This window comes from Salmo salar, chromosome 14 (genome assembly GCF_965601325.2).
Source record: "Salmo salar chromosome 14, fSalSal1, whole genome shotgun sequence".
In the NCBI taxonomy this organism is placed as follows: Eukaryota; Metazoa; Chordata; class Actinopteri; order Salmoniformes; family Salmonidae; genus Salmo; species Salmo salar.
This window is the reverse complement of record NC_138304.1, coordinates 4358936-4379872: the sequence shown is the minus strand read 5'-3', so window position 1 is coordinate 4379872 and position 20937 is coordinate 4358936. Positions and strand designations below refer to the sequence as shown.

The 20937-nt window shown below is 41.0% G+C and overlaps 1 protein-coding gene and 1 pseudogene across 1 annotated transcript in view; both read right to left on the bottom strand.

The window, feature by feature from the left end:
• myo10 (myosin X) overlaps positions 1-20937 on the bottom strand; it is a 303162-nt gene that overhangs the window by 181948 nt on the left and 100277 nt on the right. The gene's annotated exons all lie outside the window — the stretch shown is intronic.
• Positions 1620-13239, bottom strand: LOC145860300 (general transcription factor II-I repeat domain-containing protein 2A-like; annotated as a pseudogene).

The following is a 20937-nucleotide window of genomic DNA, read 5'->3' as shown; positions in this document are numbered from 1 at the left end:
AGTTTGTACACACCTACTCATTCAATAGTTTTTTCTACATTGTAGAATAATAGTGAAGACATCAACATTATGAAATAACACATATGGAATCAAACATGTAGTAACCGAAAAAAGTGTAAAATCAAAATATATTTTATATTTGAGATTTTTCAAAGTAGCCACCCTTGGCCTTGAACACAGCTTTTCACACTCTTGGCATTCTCTCAACCAGCTTCATGAGGTCACCTGGAATGAGTGTTTTCCAAGTTATATGCAGCTTCATGTCTGTGTCCTCTGAAGCTCACATTTACCAATAATTTTAACTACATCAATCACACGTTCCATGACCTGCCTCCTCTTTCTGACCTGGTCTCGTTGAACTGACATTATCACTCAGAAGGGTATGGATGTCTGCTTTGCTGGCTCTGAGGAAAAAGGCTTCTGCACTTTCTCTATGGGTCTTGCTTCTCTCATGTTCCTGTAATTTCTAATGGGCATGTTTCCAGGCCTACATGCCTCCATTGACAAATGCACTATCACTGGCTGAAGGTTTCGCGAATGCAAGACATACTGAGCAGAACAAGGAGGGAGTTACTTCATTGTATGTCAGCCATTTTCTGTTCGTGCCATCTTTGGAGTGGAATACATTGGGAATGACTCTTTGAGGAGTTTGTTTTGGGTGGTACTGAAAAAAATAAGTCAAAATCCTTAGACTGAGGATGGCCAAAATAATCAAATGGATTTTCAGTGCTTTCGCTGTGCCTTTCTATTTTCCCTGTACTGGGCTCTGAACCCCACTCTTTCTGATCATCTGGTTGCTCTGCGGAACGAGATTAACATTGTAAATAACCTCAACTTAAACTTGTATTACCTGTGCAGTCATCGATTGTATGCCCCCCGATTAGTCCTACTGATAATCTCATAAATAAAGTACATATTAATCTAAAATCATAGCCTACATGTTTAGGTTTGTGCTCTGAAGTTGTACCTGAAGGTTCCTGCTCTGAGTCTGACTCTGACTCTGAACTGACCACCATCTCCTGTTCTGCAGGAGCACCTGAAGCTCTAGTGCTGCTGCTGCTTCCTTCTCTGCCTTTGCAAAGAAAGTACTCTATTATCATACTATCATTAGTGTATCATTAGGCTACATCAATATAGCTCTGAAAAAATTAAGAGTGGTCTCTTAATCTTTCCCAGAGATGTATATTATTTTAGAAACTTGTAATGCTGGTACTAATGCGCTAATGATCTGTGTCATTGCCTGTGCTGTGTCACACAGGCTACTGTGTTACGTTCATGGATGTATTATGGTTACGTTACTGAAGCCTGTTTCGCTGTACAGTGTATGTGCACTTTCCCTAGCTTATGTGGCATGAGTCATGACCAAATGCTGGCAAGTCCATAGTCTAGGTTTACTATTTTTTACTAGTTGAAACATACTGCCTTCAATGTCATATTATGATCGCTATGTTGCACTCATTGCTATGATATAATTCTGCCACGAAGACGTAAGACGTGCAAACTGTTTAGCCTACCGGCCGTTGTGTCACTATTATTAGCTAGGCTACTTAGCCAGCCATGCTGGGTGTCCTGTGTGTGTGTGTGTCAGTGTGTGATTTAGCTAGTGTTTTTCACTGACCTGGTCCCTTACTGGCGAACATGTCGCTTATTTTGCAGCGTCTGTGGCAATGGCCTTTCTCTTTTATATTCTCTCACTCTCTGCTCCACCTTTCCTCTTTTCACTGTCCATTTCGCCGTGCGACTTGTCTAAAATGTAATCTGTAGAGAGGCAGGTAGACGGTTGCTATGTGCGTCGTGGAGCGCCCTCGCACGGGCACACTGCAGCGAGTGAGTGAGTCGCATCTGATGCATGGATCATTCCTGCTTGCTAGATTATTGCTGGTCAAATTGACTATTCACCGCAGGCCAAAACGACCATCAGGCCACGGGGAAGTTTCCCGGTGCTCCCGGCGCCATTGGTGCACATTAAGAATAAAGTGAGAAGTTGAAAAAGTTCTTAGCTTAGAGTTGGCCAGGGATTCTAAACTTTGGAAAGACAAAATAATATGGAAGAGCTCAAATACAGAACGGATTTAATATTTTGTTCTTGCAAATGACATTAATGAAAACAAAACGGTGCCTACATTTTTTAAGTGCAATGGGGCCAAAGAAATGTTTACTAATTTACTAACAATAAAAACTGAAATATATCATTTACATAAGTATTATGACCCTTTAATCAGTACTTTGTTGAAAACTCTTTGGCAGTGATTACAGCATTGAGTCGTCTAGGGTATGACGTTACAAGCTTGGCACACCGGTATTTGGGGAGTTCCTCCCATTTTTCTCTGCAGATCCTCTCAAGCTCTGTCAGGTTGGATAGGGAGCGTTGCTGCACAGCTATTTTCAGGTCTCTCCAGAGATGTTTGATCGGGTTCAAGTCCGGGCTCTGGCTGGGCCACTCAAGGACATTCAGAGACTTGTCCCGAAGCCACTCCTGCATTGTCTTGGCTGTGTGCTTAGGGTCGTTGTCCTGATGGAAGGTGAACCTTCTCCCCAGTCCGAGGTCCTGACCACTCTGGAGCAGGTTTTCATCAAGGATCTCTCTGTACTTTGCTCCGCTCAAAAACATCCCCACAGCATGATGCTGCCACCACCATGCTTCAACGTAGGTATGGTGTCAGGTTTCCTCCAGACCTGAAGCTTGGCATTCAGGCCAAAGAGTTTCATCAGGTCTGAGGGTCTTTAGGTACCTTTTGGCAAACTCCAAGTGGGTTGTCATGTGCCTTTTAGTTAAGACTGGCCACTCTACCATAAAGGCCTGATTAAAGGAGTGCTGCAGAGATGGTTGTCCTTCTGGAAGGTTCTCCCATCTCCACAGAGGGACTCTTGAGCTCTGTCAGAGTGACCATCGGGGGTTCTTGGTCACCTCCCAGACCAAGGCCTTTCTCCCCCGATTGCTCAGTTTGGCCAGGCGGCCAGCTCTAGGAAGAGTCTTGGTGGTTCCAAACCTCTTTCAGTTAAGAATGATGGAAGCCCCTGTGTTCTTGGAGACCTTTAATGCTGCAGAAATGTTTTGGTACCCTTCCCCAGATCTGTGCCTCGACACAATCCTGTCTCGGAGCTCTACGGACAATTCATTCGACCTCATGGCTTGATTTTTGCGCTGACATGCACTGTCAACTGTGGGACCTTGTATAGACAGGTGTGCGCCCTTCCAAATCATGTCCAATCAATTGAATTTACCACAGGTGGATCAAGTTGTAGAAACATCTCAAGGATGATCAATGGAAACAGGATGCACCTGAGCTCTAGTTCAAGTCTCATTGCAAAGGGTCTGAATACTTTTTTATTTTTAATGCATTTGCACACATTTCTAAAAACCTGTTTTCGCTTTGTCATTTTGAGGTATTGTGTGTAGATTGCTGAAAAAAAGTATTAAATCTATTTTAAAATAAGGTTGTAATGTAGAAAAATGTTGAAAAAGTCAAGGGGACTGTATACTTTCCGAAGGCACTATATGAGGATATTGTGGAAATACTAAAAAGGACATTTTTCACCAAAACCACTAGTTATTTCTGAAAGGTTTAGGTTTCACAGAAGAAACCAGGAAGAGGGAGAATCAGTGACAATGTTTGCTGCTGCATTAAAAAACTGTGTAAGTCTATGCCCTGTGTTCGCGATATTTACTAAGCTAACATATGGAAATGTTTTAAGATGGTCATACCATGGATTATTTAGCTATTTTATGTAGAATTTTAGAACCCCTGTCGGTATAAAAAATATATACAAAAATGATTTGATAAAATATTACATTTGTTCTTTACTGCTATAGCCCATAGAAACACATTGAATAACACTTTCAAAAATGGCAAAACAGACAGTCAAAAAATAAATAATAAGGAATACGTTTTTGAAGTGTCTATCCTATATCTAGGAGATATATAAAAAAAACTCCACTACAAAAAATGTTGACCAATATTTAGTTATTTTGCTGTGTCACTTTTAACATCCTATTCATCCTACTGGGTTACCTTCTTGATGACTCTCCTGAAGTGTCGTAGAGACTATTGTTTTACTTAAAAAGTACAGAAAACAAAACGAAACACATTCGACACAGGCCTTATCATTCGACACAGGCCTTATCCCCTGCACAATCCAGGTTATGGCGATGGCGAGACGGTTTGACAGAATGCAAGGTAGCATCTGCCACACTGTCGACTTCAGGTCCTTGGCACCCATTACAGCTAGAACCTAAGCTACAAAATGCAAGAGAGGTATTAGAAATCATACACTATGTTAACATATTTGCCTCCCCACCCCCTATATTTTATATACATTTATTGTGACAGTCTAAAGCAGGCCTGGGCAATTATTCTCCAAGGAGGGCCACATTAGAATATATTTTTGCCATCGCGGGCCAGAATCGTATTACAGGACTATACATCATGTGTATGACTGTGTTGACAGATATCTACTGTAAATCATGTCCAGATATGCTACTTATTTTACTTTTTTAACATGCACAGAAATAAACCACATCCATGTTCTCCTTTTGGTAGGTATTTTCATTATTAAACATGCAACGAACTACACGGAGGAAAAGGTACACTGTGCATTCAGCACCACTCTTGTTAAGGGTATACACAAAAACACAAGAAAGAGAGAGCTTAACATTACATTTAAACTACTCAATCAGTGTGAGGAGTGAAGTCTCTGATGGGCATTGACTAGAGCAGTGAAGTCCGGTATAGTTTCTGACGTCGCTATGCGCAGGATGGCAGAGTGGTGAGAGTCAGTAAGAGATGATCTGTGCTTTGACTTGTTATATTCATCACTGAAAATGTCTGTTCACATACATAGGTTGACCCAAAGATCTTCTGAACATGACTCGTAATCTTTGGAATGTTTAGTTCATTGAGAGATGCATAGAACCTGGTCAGTGACAATGTTTTAAATTACTGCATCAGACTGAAGATCGATAAGCTCAAGTTGCAGGTCAGTGGGAGCGTTATCCACATTAAAGGTGAAAGGAGAGGAAACCAACAGCATGTCATTTTCCAACACTTTGAAATCCTCAAAACGATGAGAAAACTCACCGTTCAAAGAACGGAGCAGCAATGTATACTTCTTCCGCTGGTCATCTGATAGGGAACAAACAGACTAGTAGTGTTGGAAGATGGGTGAGATTGTTGGCTTCTACTTGGCGGGTCAGGAGGAGTCATTTTCCCTTGAAGGCTTTGACAAGGCTGTACGTCTGATGTGCAAAAAAGCCCTTCCCTTGTAGTTTGGAATTCAGTTTATTCATGAGGGCCATGATGTACGCGGTGAAGGCAAAATCAGCCAACCATTCTTTATCTTGCAGTTGAGGGAAATCCACATATTTTCCTTTCATTTGCAAAAACTCAGCAATCTCCGACTTCAGGTCCCACACCCTTTGAAACGCCTTCCCCAAACTCAGCCATCTCATGTTTGTGTGGTAGGGGAGATCTGCATGACCCGACTCCGTCTCTTCCAACAATGAGATAAACTGCCTGTGATTTAAAGATTTTGCTCTTATGAAGTCTACCATTTTAGTGACTGTATCCACAACATCGCTCATTTTCAGAACACATTTACAGAGCACCTCCTGATGAATAATGTAATGCAGGAAAATCATTTTCTGATCTGGGTTCAGCTCAGCTACTTGATCTTGTATCCTTTTCAAAAGGCCAACATTTTTCCTGTCAAGTTTGGTCACACTGGATCAGCGGTCACACTGGATAACTTTTCAAAACTTAGTCCCAGCTTTGCCACACACTTTTAACCTCCTCCAATAATTCTTTCCCTGTGGTTGTGCTCTTCATTGACTGCACTGTAGCAAGCTCCTCTGTAATTTAAAAGTCTGGGGTTATGCCTATCAACAACTGTGCCGTGTCACATGCATCACTGCTGTCATCCAGGGCCAATGAGAAATAGGTGAAATCCTTTACCTTACTTTTCAACTGTTGTTCCATATTCTCTGTGATGTCCTCAACACGCCATGTCACTGTTCGTCTTGACAGGGAAACATTTTCAAACAGTTCTTTCTTGTTGGGGCAAAGTATTGCTGCAGAGTCAATTAAACATTCTTTAATGATTTCGCCCTCAGCGAATGGCTTGCTATGTTTAGCAATTTTGTGGGACAGTACATAGCTAGCTCTCGCAATTCCGACGTTTTCTGAATGCAGTTTTGTGAAAAGTCCTTGCTGCTTTTGCAACTGAGAAAGCAACTATTTTGATGTACTTGCCCTCTGCTCAGAAGACATATTCCTATAGTTCTCTGCATGCTTCGTCTGGAAGTGTCGGGACAAGTTGTAGTCTTTCAAGACAGCGATGCACTCTTTGCACAAAGCACACAGCTTTCCCTGATACCTCAATAAAACAATATTTCAATGTCCACTCTTGTTGGAACACCCTACATTCATTGTCTATTTTCCTTTTCTTTGAAATCTTTGAAAAACACATTTGAGAAAATGTCTAACTAGCTACAATTTGTTACTGTGACGTGTGTGTCAGCCTGGCAGTCACTGTCTGTCCGTGTGCAGTTGTTATTTATACGTGCCTTCAATATAAATGTCGCACAAGCGGTGGGAGTTAAATCATTACACAAAGGCGAGTATTCATTGGGCTTTTAATTTGAGGGCTCTGGAGCCGGCCTTTGCCCAGGCCTGGTCTAAAGACAGATGGCAGATATTTCCAATAAGTATTTACATTTAAGTTGGTAACAGTTATGTTCTTACCTTCATGTCTGCGGCCCAAACTTGGCACCGATGGAGTGTCTCACTCCTGGCCCTGTTTGAAAAAAATAACGTTACATTGAAATGAATTAAATACTGTACAAGAAAGAACAGAGAGGCAGAGTCTCATCCGGGCTAAGTGAATGTAACCATACATACCTCCATGACTATCACATCCACATGGTGCTGTGGTGAATACGATGCTGAGGCTGGCCATTGCCCTAATGGAAAGACACACCAGATTAGCTAGCTACATGACTAAAGGGGCTTTTTCTCCTGTGAATATAGTTACATATAATGTTAGTGAATTTTGATAATTAGAAAACCATCAAATGTTAGCAAGCTAGCTAAGTAATGTGGCTAGCAAGGACACAATCATCATTTAGCTAGTTAGCAACGGTTAAGTTCATGTTTCTATTTAGCTAGCTAGCTAAAGTTAGCAAGCTAGCAAAGTAATGTTAACTAGCTATCTAGGCTCGCTAGCTTGCATTATTGTCCTTGTTGATGTTAACATTACACAATAAAACTACTCACAAATGAAGGAACGCAGTAATATTACTTACTTGAGCAAACAAACTTTGCATTCCAATCTGGTGCATGAACAGATGAGGACTAGAAACGAGAAACATTTTCAAACGCATTGGTTTTAAAAATAAAAAACAACTAGCTAACGTAAACTCACCCCATTCCGTACAAATGTGCGCAACCGTGACATTCAAACGAGGCTACAAAGAAAACTAATGGGTCTGTGTTGACTTCAAAATCTGGGGTGTGAACTACGTTTCTATTCAAAGCGTTGATCGACATGGTAATGGCTCTATAGTATTGGAGAAAAGTTGAAAAAACGGACCCTCCGTTACATCATGACGTGTCATGCCGTAACGTACAGCACGCATAAAGCAACTATTTCTGTCTTACAATCTCTCTCCACCAGGTGTAGCACTTCTCTCATCGTTTAAAAACAAGAAATGGACAGTGACGGGGGTATGGGGGGGATACCTAGTCATTTTTTGTGTCATCACTGCATGCGATCATGACTTTCAAGCCGGTGTTTACTTTTGAAGATCACTTTAGCTCCGCCCTAAAACCCGATTCAAATTCGACACAAACCTTCAAATAGGTATGTAATGACACATTATATAAACTCTTTATAGTGTTTTATTTACATTTTAGAGGCGATAAGGTGATAAGTTGGACATAGAGTGAAAAAAAGCAGTTTTCCCACACGACAACTGTCCTTCTCACTATCACGCAATAGTTTCGCTTCCCCACCCGCCATTTTTAAAAAGACCCGACGGAGCTCATTGCCTTGTTGAATTATGCAGAAACGGGCAGCGTGGAGCTCATATCATTGATTTTGTTGGAAAGGGGATAAATTGTGCTTTACAATGGTATTGACATTACAGTTGATCTGGAAGTATTACGTTTTTGGGGCGCTAAAATAAGGTAAATTGTACGGACCAAGGCGATGTACAAAAGTGAGTCAGTTTACGTTAGATAGCTAATGAGGTCTGTTGTCTCCCACAAATGATCCACTTTATGCATGATTCAAAATTCAGGTTAGCGAATTGGTGCTCCATGGGTGCCACAAGCATATTATTTTTCGGTATTTCCAAACTTTCGGCAGTGATAAATATAAACAATTAAAAAGTTATTTAGTTCCAAAAGCTTGTGAAATGTTATTTACCAAAAGCTACTGGATATTAGCTATCAAGTATCAAAGACAGATTTCAAAACTCAATGGAGGATGGTAATAAAGAACTTCCTGTTGAGGCTTTTCGGCTTCTTCTGTGCGGTTTAAGAGGTGCTGTCACCTATGGCACGTAGTGATCAACCCTTTTCTTCAAGTGGGTGAGGCGGTTTTGGGAGTGACATTTATTGCTAGAAAGGAACAGTTTGTATTGCGTCAAATACAGTGCCTTGTGAAAGTATTCGGCCCCCTTGAACTTTTCGACCTTTTGCCACATTTCAGGCTTCAAACATAAAGATATAAAACTGTAATTTTTTGTGAAGAATCAACAACAAGTGGGACACAATTATGAAGTGGAACGAAATTTATTGGATATTTCAAACTTTTTTAACAAATAAAAAACTGAAAAATTGGCCATGCAAAATTATTCAGCCCCTTTACTTTCAGTGCAGCAAACTCTCTCCAGAAGTTCAGTGAGGATCTCTGAATGATCCAATGTTGACCTAAATGACTAATGATGATAAATAGAATCCACCTGTGTGTAATCAAGTCTCCGTATAAATGCACCTGCTCTGTGATAGTCTCAGAGGTCCGTTTAAAGCGCAGAGAGCATCATGAAGAACAAGGAACACACCAGGCAGGTCCGGAATACTGTTGTGGAGAAGTTTAAAGCCGGATTTGGATACAAAAAGATTTCCCAAGCTTTAAACATCCCAAGGAGCACTGTGCAAGCGATAATATTGAAATGGAAGGAGTATCAGACCACTGCAAATCCACGAAGACCCGGCCGTCCCTCTAAACTTTCAGCTCATACAAGGAGAAGACTGATCAGAGATGCAGCCAAGAGGCCCATGATCACTCTGGATGAACTGCAGAGATCTACAGCTGAGGTGGGAGACTCTGTCCATAGGACAACAATCAGTCGTATATTGCACAAATCTGGCCTTTATGGAAGAGCGGCAAGAAGAAAGCCATTTCTTAAAGATATCCATAAAAAGTGTCGTTTAAAGTTTGCCACTAGCCACCTGGGAGACACACCAAACATGTGGAAGAAGGTGCTCTGGTCAGATGAAACCAAAATCGAACTTTTTGGCAACAATGCAAAACTTTATGTTTGGCGTAAAAGCAACACAGCTCATCACCCTGAACACACCATCCCCACTGTCAAACATGGTGGTGGCAGCATCATGGTTAAGGCCTGCTTTTCTTCAGCAGGGGCAGGGAAGATGGTTAAAATTGATGGGAAGATGGATGGAGCCAAATACAGGACCATTCTGGAAGAAAACCTGATGGAGTCTGCAAAAGACCTAAGACTGGGACGGAGATTTGTCTTCCAACAAGACAATGATCCAAAACATAAAGCAAAATCTACAATGGAATGGTTCACAAATAAACATATCCAGGTGTAGAATGGCCAAGTCAAAGTCCAGACCTGAATCCAATCGAGAATCTGTGGAAAGAACTGAAAACTGCTGTTCACAAACGCTCTCCATCCAACCTCACTGAGCTCGAGCTGTTTTGCAAGGAGGAATGGGCAAAAATTTCAGTCTCTCGATGTGCAAAACTGATAGAGACATACCCCAAGTGACTTACAGCTGTAATCGCAGCAAAAGGTGGCGCTACAAAGTATTAACTTAAGGGGGCTGAATAATTTTGCACGCCCAATTTTTCAGTTTTTTATTTGTTAAAAAAGTTTGAAATATCCAATAAATTTCGTTCCACTTCATGATTGTGTCCCACTTGTTGTTGATTCTTCACAGAAAATGATAGTTTTATATCTTTATGTTTGAAGCCTGAAATGTGGCAAAAGGTTGAAAAGTTCAAGGGGGCCGAATACTTTCGCAAGGCACTGTATATACAGTTGAAGTCGGATGTTTACTTACACTTAGGTTGGAGTCATTAAAACTCGTTTTTCAACCACCACACATTTTTAGTTAACAAACTATAGGTTTGGCAAGTCGGTTAGCACATCTACTTTGTGCATGACACAAGTCATTTTTCCAACAATTGTTTACAGACAGATTATGTCACTTATAATTCACTGTATCACAATTCCAGTGGGTCAGAAGTTTACATACACTAAGTTTACTGTGCCTTTAAACAGCTTGGAAAATTCCAGAAAAGTATGTCATGGCTTTAGAAGCTTCTGATAGACTAACTGACATAATTTGAGTCAATTTAAGGTGTACCTGTGGATGTATTTCAAGGCCTACCTTCAAACTCAGTGCCTCTTTGCTTGACATCATGGGAAAATCAAAAGAAATCAGCCAGGACCTCAGATATGTGTAGACCTTCACAAGTCTGGTTCACTCTTGGGAGCAATTTCCAAATGCCTGAAGGTACCACGTTCATCTGTACAAACAATAGTACGCACGTATAAACACCATGGGACCACGCAGCCGTCATACCACTCAGGAAGGAGACGCATTCTGTCTCCTAGAGATGAGCATACTTTGGTGTGAAAAGTGCAAATCAATCCCAGAACAACAGCAAAGGACCTTGTGAAGATGCTGGAGGAAACAGGTACAAAAATATCTATATCCACAGTAAAACAAGTCCTATATCGACATTTTCCTCCAAACATCGTTATGTTTGGAGGAAAAAGGGGGACGCTTGCAAGTTGAAGAACACCATCCCAACCGTGAAGCATGGGGGTGGCAGCATCATGTTGTGGGGGTGCTTTGCTGCAGGAGGGACTGGTGCACTTCACAAAATAGATGGCTTCACGAGGGAGGAAAATTATGTGGATATAGTGAAGCAACATCTCAAGGCATCAGTCAGGAAGTTAAAGCTTGGTCGCAAATGGGTCTTCCAAATGGACAATGACCCCAGGCATACTTCCAAAGTTGTGGGAAAACGGCTTAAGGACAACAAAGTCAAGGTATTGGAGTGGCCATCACAAAGCCCTGACCTCAATCCCATAGAACATTTGTGGGCAGAACTGAAAAAGCATGTGCAAGCAAGGAGGCCTACAAACCTGACTCAGTTACACCAGCTCTTTCAGGAGGAATGGGCTAAAATTCACCCAACATGTGGGAAGCTTGTGGAAGGCTACCTGACACATTTGACCCAAGTTAAACAATTTAAAGGCAATGCTACCAAATACTAATTGAGTGTATGTGAACTTCTGACCCGCTTGGAATGTGATGAAAGAAATAAAACCTGAAATAAATCATTCTCTCTACTATTATTCTGATATTTCACATACTTAAAATAAAGTGGTGATCCTAACTGCCTAAGAAAGACAGGGAATTTTTACTAGGATTAAATGTCAGAAATTGTGAAAAACTGAGTTTAAATGTATTTGGCTAAGGTCTATGTAAACTTCCGACTTCAACTGTAGTAGCCTACATTAAATCAATGGCAAAATGTATGCTATTTTGAGGCATAAATCTATTTCAACTATAAATTATTAGGTGTAGTTCTATCACTTCTTTTGGGTCATCCTCAATGATTGTAAATGCATTATGTCCACATGTGTGTTTGTATTGTGTTTTCAAATTGACAAAAACATTTACAAATTTAAATCACAACAAATGTAAAGTATTGATAGGAACAACAAAAACAGCTTACATCTTCTGCCTGGCAGTAGGTAACTGGAAGGTGGCAGGCCGAATTTGAGATCAGAGAAATTCTTTGGTATTGGCTTTCAAATTAACTCATGGCTAGATGTCTTGCTTATAGCTGTCTTCTGACTGGAGGCTAAATGCCAGAGATGCAAAAGTGGACTGCCAAGGGCTTATAGCGGTCCTATGAGTCGGGGCTACCAGCCAGAGATGCAAATCACGTCTTGAACGGCAAACTCCATTCGCCCGCTGGCGGTAGGAATTTATAGCCTTGGGCGTAGGGAATACAGAAAATAACAAGCGGGAGATTTTTTACACCTTCCGTAACCTCTAAATGGATAGATTCCAGAAAATAATAGGCAATATACAAATAGAATACAGACACAAGTCCACAAAAACATCATACAGAATATACAATATTGGAACACTAAACATAACTCTGGAGTTTAGGCTGATTGCAGTGGGAATATACAGTACAATTTACAGAGGAGAAATATCTATAGATGCAGAGGGAGGGATGCTGCCATGGCAAATATATACAGCGCATCAGTGGAGGCTGGTGGGAGGAGCAATAGGAGGACAGGCTCATTTTAATAGCTGGAATGGAATAAATGGAACGGTATCAAACATATGGAAACCACATTTGACTCCGTTCCATTTATTCCAGTCTAGCCATTCCAATGAGCATGTCCTCCTATAGCTCCCTCCACCAGCCCCCACTGCAGTGCATATACATTGTTGTGCGGAGGTGTACATAGTCCAAATGCAGTAGAGTAGATTAGTATTTGAGCTCATTGATGACAAGTTTCAGTAATCAGCCCAATTGAGGTGGCGGGAAGTTTTGGTCATGATTGACCTAAATCATCTGCCAGAGCAGAGTTTTGAAAACATGGGGTGTCCAGGATGGGCAGGGTTGGCGATGATCTTACCTGCACGCTTCCTTGCACTGGAGGCGTGCAGGTCCTTGATGGTGGGCAGGTGACAGCCGATGACCTTCTCCATTGACTGGACAATGCACTGCAGTTTGCCAGGACCCAAACCAGACAGTGATGGACGTGTAGAACCGAATCAGTTTGAGTTTGAGATTCCTCAGCTGGCGCAGATAGTACATCCTCTGTCGAGCCTTCTTGGTCACTGCTGTGATGTTGTCCTCCCACTTGAGTTTGTGGGAGATGATGGTCCTCAGGAATTTGAATGACTTGGCCGTGCTGATGGCGGAGCCATCAATCTCGAAGTCAACCACCATCTCTACGGTTTTGACTGTGTTGAGTTCCAGGTTGTTGCAACTGCACCAGGCCACCAGGCGGTGAACCTCTCCAAGATACATGTGTGTGTGTTTTGTCCTATATTTATATGCTATTTAATTAAAAAATATCTATTTTTAATCCCTGCCCCCATCCCCGCAGGAAGTCTTTTGCCTTTTGGTAGGCCGTCATTGTAAATAAGAATTTGTTCTTAACTGGCTTGCCTAGTTAAATAAAGGTTAAATAAATAAATAAAAATAAAACATGGACTCGTAGCCGTCGGAGATGAGACCGACCAGGTTGGTGTCATCAGCGAACCTGAGTAGTTTGACAGATGCAGTCATTGATGTAGAGTGAGTAGAGGCGGGGGGAGAGCATGCAACCCTGCGGTGCCCCCGTGTTGAGAGATATGGAGTCTGAAATATGTTTCCCCATCTTTAACGTGCTATGTCCTGTTGGTTAGGAAGTTGGTGATCCACCGACAGATAGAGTCAAATACTTTCAGCTGGGTAAATTTGCGCTGTAGCAGTTCCAGACAGGTACAGTGCATAGTTCCAGAGACTGATTGAATATGTCCATGAAAACAGGGGAAAACTGGTCAGTGCAGTGCTTTAGTGTGGCTGAGGAGACCCGGTCTGGGCTTGCAACCTTCCTGAAGAGCTTGTTCACCTCTTGTTCTGTGATGACGAGGGGGTGGGGGGTGGGGGGGGGGGGGCAGCCTGGGGTAAGGGGGGATTGGAGGGAAGGTGGAGGGAGTGAGGCGGTTGGAGGAAGGGAGTAGAGTCCTGATGGCTGAAAGTATTGTCAGCTGAGGGGCAAGATGGCGGAGAAGAAACTCTTGATGGCTGAGGGCTTTTTGAGATTCAAAACGACAGTAGAACTCGTTCAGCTGGTTTGACAGTAGTGGGTCGTCTAGTGCCTGGGGGGTCTTTTGTTTGTCGTTTGTGATCTGCTGGAGACCCTTTCAGACAGACGAGCTGTCGTTGGGCTCGAATTGTTGTTCTAGCCACTCCTTGTAATGACTTTTGGACACTTTAATCCCCTTGTTGAGCAGCTGCTAGCAGTTCTATAGGCCTCTTTGTTGTTGCTCCTATGTACCCCCTCTTTGGCTGAGCGCAGGGCTCTGAGTTCAGCACTGAACCAGGGTTTGTCATTGTTAAATTTGACAAAAGTGCTGGTTAGAACCACTGGTGTCTGCATGGTCAGATGTACAGTTCAGATTTACAGCTGTGAAAATTAGACCAGACAGTTGATTACGGTTGGGCGATGTCAACCTTTGTCCTATCGTGATTATGTAACCATAAAACATTGTGATATACGATGGTATCATCCCCTATTGGCCAAGCAAAAAACATTTGCTCAGTGAAATCTAAATGCTACAACTTGAAGAATAATGATGAAAGATAATGTTGTTGAAAACCTGGGCAGGCAAATCTTTTCTAATATTTATTTCTGGTGGAGGAGCTTTAGCATGGAACAGGTGTGTGTGTGTGTGTGTGTGTGTGTGTGTGTGTGTGTGTGTGTGTGTGTGTGTGTGTGTGTGTGTGTGTGTGTGTGGCGCGTAAATTATGGAGCAGTGACATCAACCCTGTTTATACCTGGTTCTAACTTGCATCCTTTGTCCTGATCTAGTCCACATTCTGATTGTCTACACCTGTCTAAAAATGTGGGCACAATCAAAAGACACACTGTGATCCGATCCTCCTGCCCACCTCCGGAGGTAGTCAGACATGCATTGTGTCTGGATATCTTACAAGTGTAGAAAGATCTGGACAAAGAAACCATTTAAATCATCATTATTACGCCCTCTAAAATCCTTGACTGGTGGCACAATTGACTGATTACATAAATATGTGTCATACAATAAATAAATACATATTATGCTTGAAAGAGTAGCTGTGAAATAATTTGCATAAACGAAGTGACCAGGAAATCTGGTCACAATGCAGACACAGTGGATGGATAACAGTGGATGGATAATGTGTGTAGACACATTACTGGAAATGTGGGCACAATCAGAATGTAGACAAGATCAGGATAAAGGACCCCTGTTAGCACCAGGTATAAACATGGTTTTAGTGAGTTAGGTTATACATCATGGGCTGGATCTAAGCAGTCTCCCATCTTCAGAAGTGGATAATAATTGCTTTATTTGCCTCATAAAATAATAGTAAATAAATTATATTGTTTGTTCTCTCATAAAGCTGTGATTGAGAATAGTGTATGCCTAAGCTTAGGCTATAGACTTTCATTCTTAAACTAGAATATTTGGGAAATAAGCTAATATTCATAACTTTAATATCTCTTAAAGCAAATTCATTTTTCATTTTGTTAAGACACTCTAGGACCGGACTTGTCCAGAGCAGACTGTGGATAAATACTTTTGACATCTTTCTATCTGTAAAATCTATACGTAAAATGCATTTTTGGTGCATTTTTTTTTTAATAATCTTGATTCTGAAGCTGAGAAAAATTTGTTGGCTTGTGGGAAGATACTGCCTTTCGGGAAATGGCAGTTAAAGACAAGTACACTGAATTAATTCGACCAAATGACAAAAGCCTATTTAGACCCAATCACCATCTCTTCAAAGTAAGTTACTAAATGTAATCCAGTTTGTAACAATCTCTTTGAAATTATGTGTAATTCAATGTAGCGAACTTTGACATTATTGATGTACAGTTGAAGTCGGAAGTTTACATACACCTTAGCCAAATACATTTAAACTCAGTTTTTCACAATTTCTGACATTTAATCCTAGTAAAAATTCTGGTTTAGGTCAGTTAGGATCAACACTTTATTTAAAAAATGTGAAATGTCAGAATAATAGTAGAGAGAATGATTTATTGCAGCTTTTATTTCCTTCATCACATTCCCAGTGGGTCAGAAGTGTACATACACTCAATTAGCATTTGGTAGCATTGCCTTTAAATTGTTTAACTTGGGTCAAACGTCTCAGGTAGCCTTCCACAAGCTTCCCACAATAAGTTGGGTGAATTTTGGCCCATTCCTCCTGACAGAGCTGGTGTAACTGAGTCAGGTTTGTAGGCCTCCTTGCTCGCACAACTTTTTTCAGTTCTGCCCACACATTTTCTATGGGATTGAGGTCAGGGCTTTGTGATGGCCACTCCAATACCTTGACTTTGTTGTCCTTAAGCCATTTTGCCACAACTTTGGAAGTATGCTTGGGGTCATTGTCCATTTGGAAGACCCATTTGCGACCAAGCTTTAACTTCCTGACTGATTGTAACGCGGGTCGTATAAAGGGGACCAAGTCGCGGCGTGTGAAGTGCTCATATTTCCTTTTAATGAATACCCTTTAACAAACCAACTGACAACAGTTCCGTCAGGTGACATACACTAAACAGAAAACAACTACCCACAAAACCCAGGAAGAAAAACCCCTACTTAAAAATGATCTCCAATCAGAGGCAAGGAGGATCAGCTGCCTCCAATTGGAGATCAACCCAAACAACCCCAACATAGAAATAGAAAAACTAGAACTAAAACATAGAAATAGAAAACATAGATAAACCCAAAACAACCCCTGTCATGCCCTGACCTACTCTACTATAGAAAATGACATCTTACTAGGGTCAGGACGTGACACTGATGCCTTGAGATGTTGCTTCACTATATCCACATCATTTTCCTCCCTCATGAAGCCATCTATTTTGTGAAGTGCACCAGTCCCTCTGCAGCAAAGCACCCCCACAACATGATGCTGCAACCCCCGTGCTTCACGGTTTCGATGGTGTTCTTCGGCTTGCAAGCATCCCCCTTTTTTCCTCCAAACATTGTGGCCAAACAGTTCTATTTTTGTTTCATCAGACCAGAGGACATTTCTCCAAAAAGTACGATCTTTGTCCCCATGTGCAGTTGCAAACCGTGGGCTGGCTTTTTGATGGCGGTTTTGGAGCAGTGGCTTCTTCCTTGCTGAGTGGCCTTTCAGGTTATGTCGATATAGGACTCCTTTTAATGTGGCTAGTGATACTTTTGTACCTGTTTCCTCCAGCATCTTCACAAGGTCCTTTGCAGTTGTTCTGGGATTGATTTGCACTTTTCTCACCAAAGTACGTTCATCTCTAGATGACAGAACGCGTCTCCTTCCTAAGCGGAATGACGGCTGCGTGGCCCCATGGTGTTTATACTTGCGTACTATTGTTTGTACAGATGAACGTGGCACCTTCAGGCATTTGGAAATTGCTCCCAAGGATGAACCAGACTTGTGGAGGTCCCCATTTTTTTATGAGGTCTTGGCTGATTTCTTTTGATTTTCCCATGATGTCAAGCAAAGAGGCACTGAGTTTGAAGGTAGGCCTTGAAATACATCCACAGGTACACCTCCAATTGACTCAAATTATGTCAGTTAGCCTATCAGATGCTTCTAAAGCCATGACAACATTTTCTGGAATTTTCCAATCTCTTTAGAGGCACCGCATCGCATCACATCACCGCATCGCAATGCAAAATGCGTTTCTACAGATACCCGTGCCGACCGCCACCGGGAGACCCATGAGGCGGCTTTTGGTTTTAATTTAGAATCCTCCAATCCGTCAATCATCTATATGTAATCATTGGCAGAGAGTCACGTCATATTTTTTGATATACTGTAGGCCTACCGTAGGCGACATGAATCTCACTAGTGTAGAGTAATGTGCTCTTAACTTATTTATTTAAAGAGCATATTGAAGTTAGAAGCAATAGGATTTGAAGCAATAGCCTACTACTATTTTATCACCGTTTCACACTGCTCTGACACAAGCATGGGGATTGGTCTTGATAAATTAGTTAGTTGTTATTTTGACTGAATCTCCATTTGGGTATTGGTTAGACTACAATTATGATGTAGAAATGTTATGCTCTTGGTGTATGTCACGTCCTGACCATAGAAAGCTGTTATTTTCTATGGTAGAGTAGGTCAGGGTGTGACAAGGTTTTTTTCCTAGTTTAGATTTTCTATGTTGTTATGTTCTAGTTTTTGTATTTCTATGTTGAGTTTTGTTTGGGGTGATCTCCAATTAGAGGCAGCTGGTCATCGTTGTCTCTAATTGGGGATCATTCTTAAGTAGGTGTTTTTCTCACCTGGGTTTGTGGAAGATTGTTTTTGAGTACGTGTATGTTAACTCTTTGTCACGGTTTGTTGTTTTTGTTTATTCAGTTTATTTTGTATGTATTGCATAGTTTTACAGTTCAATAAAATATGTGGAACGATAATCACGCTGCACTTTGGTCCGCTTCATCCTACGACAACCATGACAGTGTAACCTTTATTTACCTAGGCAAGTCAGTTAAGAACAAATTCTTATTTACAAGGACAGTCTACTCCTTCCTCCCCATTGGGGAATTTAACCCCGGTCTCCCACGTGCCCTCACGACACAGGGATTATTTAGCTAAATAGCCCAGTACTGTAGCCTACTCCCAACTATCACATTGTACAGCGCCATATTTTCCGTTCCATCCTAACGGAAACCCAGAGGGTTTTTCATCTTTCTTGGAATTGAAACACCATAATATTAATCAAATGAATTAAGCGAAATTTCTTAAAATCAGTCCCATATACTATGTTCTTACAAAAAAAGGTTTTAAATTCTCTAGTACAGTCTCTATTAACCTGTTGGGGCTAGGGGGCAGTATTTTCACGGCTGGATAAAAAAACGTACCCGATTTAATCTGGTTACTAATCCTACCCAGTAACGAGAATATGCATATACTTATTATATATGGATAGAAAACACCCTAAAGTTTCTAAAACTGTTTGAATGGTGTCTGTGAGTATAACAGAACTCATTTGGCAGGCAAAACCCTGAGACATTTTCTGACAGGAAGTGGATACCTGATGTGTTGAATTACCTTTAAGCCTATGCCATTGAAGCACACAGGGGTTGATTAATGTTTTGGCACTTCCTATTGCTTCCACTAGATGTCACCAGCCTTTACAAAGTGTTTTGAGTCTTTTACTGTGAGATCTGACCGAACAAGAGCCATGGAACGGTGATGGCCGATTAGACTCTGGCGCGCGAGTTCATGTTGGGTACCCTCGTTCCAATACGTTATAAAAGAGAATGCATTCGTCCACCTTGAATATTATTCATGTTCTGGTTAAAAAAGGCACTAATGATTTATGCTATACAACGTTTGACATGTTTGAACGAACGTAAATATATTTTTTCCCCTCGTTCATGACGAGAAGTCCGGCTGGCTTAGATCATGTGCTAACAACACGGATCTTTTTGGATATAAATGATGAGCTTTTTTTAACAAAACTACATTCGTTATGGACCTGGGATTCCGGGAAGTGACATCTGATGAAGAGAATCAAAGGTAATGGATTATTTACATAGTATTTTCGATTTTAGATCTCTCCAACATGGCCGTTTGTCTGTATAGCAAAGCATATTTTTCTGGGCGCAGTGCTCAGATTATTGCAAAGTGTGATTTCCCAGTAAGGTTATTTTTAAATCTGGCAAGTTGATTGCGTTCAAGAGATGTAAATCTATAATTCTTTAAATGACAATATAATATTTTACCAATGTTTTCTAATTTTAATTATTTAATTTGTGGTGCTGACTTGACTGCCGGTTATTGGAGGGAAACGATTTCCTCAACATCAATACCATAGTAAAACGCTGTTTTTGGATATAAATATGAACTTGATAGAATGCATGCATTGTCTAACATAATGTCCTAGGAGTGTCATCTGATGGAGATTGTAAAAGGTTAGTGCATCATTTTAGCTGGTTTTATGGTTTTGGTGACCCTGTCTTTGAATTGACAAAACATTACACACAGCTATTGTCAATGTACTCTCCTAACATAATCTAACTTTATGCTTTCGCCGTAAAACCTTTTTGAAATCGGACAACGTGGTTAGATTAAGGAGATGTTTATCTTTCAAAGGGTGTAAGATAGTTGTATGTTTGAAAAATTTGAATTTTGACATTTATTTGGTTTCAAATTTGCCGCTCTTGAAATGCACCTGCTGTTGATAGGGTGCACCACGGGTGGCACGCTAGCGTCCCACATAGCCCCAAGAAGTTAAAGGCTATCAAATGCTTCTCAAAGATTCCCTCTGGTGGTCAAACTAGCACGAACTAGCATTAATGGTACCAGTGGTTGGCACTTAAATAATGTGCCATAGAATTCTGTGGCACCACGCAAGCCGTGCTGCAGTACGCTGCAACTTTTAAAGGACGAACCACTGTAAGAAGTTCCCAGCAAGCCAATCCAACTGGTGGGAGGTGCTTCAGGACGGACGCATGGGGTGAAATCTCTTCAGATTACCTCAACAAATTGACAACTAGAATGCCAAAGGTCTGCAAGGCTGTAATTGCTGAAAATGGAGGACTCTTTGACGAAGGCAAAGTTTGAAGGACACAATTATTATTTAAATTAAAAATCATTATTTATAACCTTGTCAACATCTTGACTATATTTCCTATTCATTTTGCAACTCATTTCATGTATGTTTTCATGGAAAACAAGGACATTTCTAAGTGACCCCAAACTTTTAAAAGGTAGTGTGTGTACATATATACAAAAAATATATATGTGATATTGGAAATTATGCAGACAATTACATTGATGGAAGCCACAATCTATCTGCAATATTAAAGCTGATCTACTATTTTTTGATAACTGGTTAGATGGCCTTCGGTATTTCAAAAACTTTGGTTTACTTTAAGCTAGGTTTTGATAGCA